Source organism: Schistocerca nitens, chromosome 3, assembly GCF_023898315.1.
Source record: "Schistocerca nitens isolate TAMUIC-IGC-003100 chromosome 3, iqSchNite1.1, whole genome shotgun sequence".
In the NCBI taxonomy this organism is placed as follows: Eukaryota; Metazoa; Arthropoda; class Insecta; order Orthoptera; family Acrididae; genus Schistocerca; species Schistocerca nitens.
Window position 1 is genome coordinate 564,281,779 of NC_064616.1, and position 3,909 is coordinate 564,285,687.

The following is a 3,909-nucleotide window of genomic DNA, read 5'->3' on the forward strand; positions in this document are numbered from 1 at the left end:
TAGCGAAAGGTGTACCAATCTTCGGCATTGCATTTCTCGAACACAGATCTATCAACTCTGTCAAAGAAATCACACCCATCAACAATGAAAAGGTTCAAATGTCTCTGTGCACTATAGGACTTAACAGCGGAGATAATCAGTCCCCTAGAACTTAGAACTACTTAAACCTAACTAACCTAAGCACATCACACACATCCATGCCTGAGGCAGGATTCGAATCTGCGACAGTAGCAATCGCGCGGTTTTGGACTGAAGCGCCTACAACCGCTCGGCCACCGCGGCCGGCCCATCAACAATCGACTTATGACTATGCTCATTCAGAGACCTAGTAAAAAATATTCACTCATCAATGCACATGCCCCCAAAAACATCGAAAATAAGAAAAACACCGAAATGTCGAGAAATTCTGGAACACACTCGAAAATACTATGAGCGAAATTCACCAAGATGACGTACAAATACTAATGGGAGACTTTAACCCTCTATTTGGGACAGAAAAAGCCTGTAGAAAAATCATTGATACAATAAAACACACCGATACGCTTAGACCAACGGCACACGTCTTCCTGACATTTGCCAACAATTAAACCACAAAAGGATGTCTTCCCACTTTAGGAAAAAACCAGTTCCCAGGTAACATGCTTGGCTACCAGGTGCAAGCTGCTTTCGTTCGCCTTTCGAGACTCGGTGAAAGCTAGATTTTTAATTCTTTTGTAGCACAGCTACAAGCAGGCAGATACAAACTCAATAAGGGAATCTTAAGACAATGCTCGAGCAAACCCTTATTGTCAGAGCGAAAACCGTACGGTACTGCCAAATTCATTATGCCACTTTTGTTTTCTGGCGACATATTTGTTGTTGTTGTGAATACATAATTTTATCTATGAAATGCCACATTTTCATAACACTTGCGAGTGATACAGGAAATGAAGTAAATACAGATCTTTTCGAAGTCAAAAGTCGGTAATATACTACTAATTCGTGTTTAAATAGGCTCAATCGTCTTACAGACACTTAATGCTTTATTAAGATAGGCTGCCGCCGTGATGTTTCTGTAGAAAGCTGAATTTAATTTGTATTAGTACAGTGAATATTGTAATTGCATTTTCCATTCGTTTACTAAACGCAACAGTAATCATCAAAGAGAAATTAATCAGCAGCAGAATTTTCTTTCACGATATCTAAAACGATCTGACAATGCTAAAGTTGTTTACTAATTCTACGCCAGTTGAAACCTACTGGTTCTAACGATGCCATTAAACCAGTGTAGTTTTAAGAGTATTTTCGTCTTGAAATGAATTGCCTTGATGGTTGATCGATCAAATGGTTCAAATGGCTCTGAGCACTATGGGACTCAACTTCTGAGGTCATTAGTCCCCTAGAACTTAGAACTAGTTAAACCTAACTAACCTAAGGACATCACACACATCCATGCCCGAGGCAGGATTCGAACCTGCGACCGTAGCAGCCGCGCGATTCCGGACTGAGCGCCTAGAACCGCTAGACTACCGCGGCCGGCGTTGATCGATCAAGAGCGGGGAAGGTAAAATTTTACGAATATATGACGAGAGGGAAAAGTGCTTGAGAGAGGACTTCCCTATGAATACAAATGCCTGAGAGACGACTTTACTATCAATCTCCTTGATAGTTTTGTTTCTCAAATCAACAGAGTGCGTTATCACGCAGTGGCATAGGTGATGTAGTTTAGTTGTTCTGTTATACACTGCGACCAAAAGGTGTCTCAGGTGTTGGCAACAAATTCCAGCTGTGCTGCACACAGCCCTTGGGGCAGAATTCGTAGCCCAAAACACCCTTTTGGAGCTATCAGCTGTAAAATATTATGTTCACACTACTCTTTGCTCGAGTTTACGTCTTTTGGTGGGGCTCAGCCTTTCATTTCTTCTTAGGAAGTTAACGATAAAGGCATCATAACACGTCACCAGTAACAGTACTGCATAGGAATGCTGAATGAGCGACCTGATGACGTTCACTCCGTTCATTTTGTTGTTTCAAATTAGAGCATGCAGTACTCCTACACCAGACTTCTGAACTTTGCCAGTTGAATGCAAATGTCGCACGATGGTAAAATGGTAATCTATCACATGTATCAGTAGCCGAGACTTCCTTAATGTGGAAAATCATTCATGCCAGAACGATCTTTAAAGAAACAAGAATATCTTTTTCTGGCGTATTTTTCCCAAAAGCACTCGCTCCACACACATTTCAAATATTTCTAGCTGCCGCCTCTGCATTCACCCCTCTGTTATACCAAAAGTAGACATTGTGTTGCAGATGTTACACATTTTTCCACTTTCGACTCAATTTTACAATGCTTAACTGTAGTTCATGATTTTCAAGTATGCAAATTCAATGCTTAACTGCAAGATGGTAACTAGAACTTCAAATTCGAAAATGGCAGTTGATACATACACTGACAGCGCGGCGCCGCGTTCACCTGGGCGGCGCCGGATTTCAGGCGGCGGGTGGCGTCTGGCCGGTGGCCCGTAGCCGCTGCAGCGCGAGGAAACGCTCGAGCGTAACTGTTATGATCGCGACGCAGCCACGAGCTGTCCTGCGGAATTCTTTCACGAAGTACTTGTTATTGCTGGTGGGTAGAATGTTAAGCGAATTATCTTCGATGTTCAATCAGACTCACAACTTTAGACCGAAATGTGGTAGGAAAAAAAAAAAAAAACACAGTTGGACGCGACAGGCGTAAGTTTAGAACGCACGACGATTACTACTCTTTTTTTTGTTGATCTCATTTTGTTCTATATTGTTCGTTGAATATGTTTGGGGCGGACGTACGATGACACCCATTTAGGTTCTTCGTTGATCTGTTCACTCAGTTTTTTGTTACAGAGGGTAGGTAACCCTCTGACCGAACACCCTGAGCTACCGTGCCGGCACCACTATACCACGGGCTCACACAATCCGAGAAGATCTCGGAAGTAGATAACACTTCCTCCTAACACTTCAGTGGCGGCCGGCCGGCGGTCAGTTTTTATGTTTAAGACTGTACATCCCCTATACACATCACTTTAGCCCTTGTTATCCACGGTCCGTGGTGAGCCACAGTTGCCTCGGCGTCGATTTTGGATAGCGCCATTTTGCCATGCGCAATACTCTCCAACAACGGCGGCATGCGAACAGTTTACAAACGTAGTTGTATCGGAAATCCTTCCACCCTTGGCCTAATAGATAATGATCATGCCCGTTTGGACATCAGATAAATCACTCCGTTTCCGCATTACGATAACGACTGCACTTTACGCAGCGTTCCCCTGACGCGCTTTCTATACTCTCCACTGCTAGCCCTTGCGTCTGTCGTCTTTGAGTGGTTATTGCACGTTGACATCGAACGTAGGCGGTGGTCAGATTAACGTGACTGGACCGAGTATATTTAAATAAGAGAAAAGAAGCAATTATTTCGCATGTGCAAGCGAAAATTCAATCTAACCCCGAAAAAAATATTATATTTCCATTGAAAAAAAAAATGGCTCTGAGCACTATGGGACTCAACTGCTGTGGTCATAAGTCCCCTAGAACTTAGAACTACTTAAACCGAACTAACCTAAGGACAGCACACACATCCATGCCCGAGGCAGGATTCGAACCTGCGACCGTAGCGGTCGTGCGCTTCCAGACTGTAGCGCCTTTAACCGCTCGGCCACTCAGGCCGGCATTTCCATTGAAAGTCACTTTATTGTAACGGCCCTGAATTCGAGGAGAGGTTGAACTCTGTATTTATCTATTTTTTCCTTTTGAACCTAGCTCTTCCTTCTTAAGTTTATCTTTGCTTCAAATTATTTACAAGGGAAACAAAAATTAATTTTACTCAGCTCGTGGCTTTCAGATTTAAAAAATGGTAAGGGTGTCTCGTAACCTAGGAGACCGTGGTTTGATCGT

At 43.1% G+C, this 3,909-nt stretch overlaps 1 non-coding gene across 1 annotated transcript; it reads right to left on the minus strand.

Annotated features, from left to right (window-relative positions):
- Positions 1-3,596: 3,596 nt before the first annotated feature.
- Trnas-gga (transfer RNA serine (anticodon GGA)) lies at positions 3,597-3,680 on the minus strand. Its single transcript is given in 2 exon segments — positions 3,597-3,631; positions 3,641-3,680. It is a non-coding gene; the product is annotated as a tRNA-Ser (tRNA).
- Between the last annotated feature and the right edge of the window lie 229 nt (positions 3,681-3,909).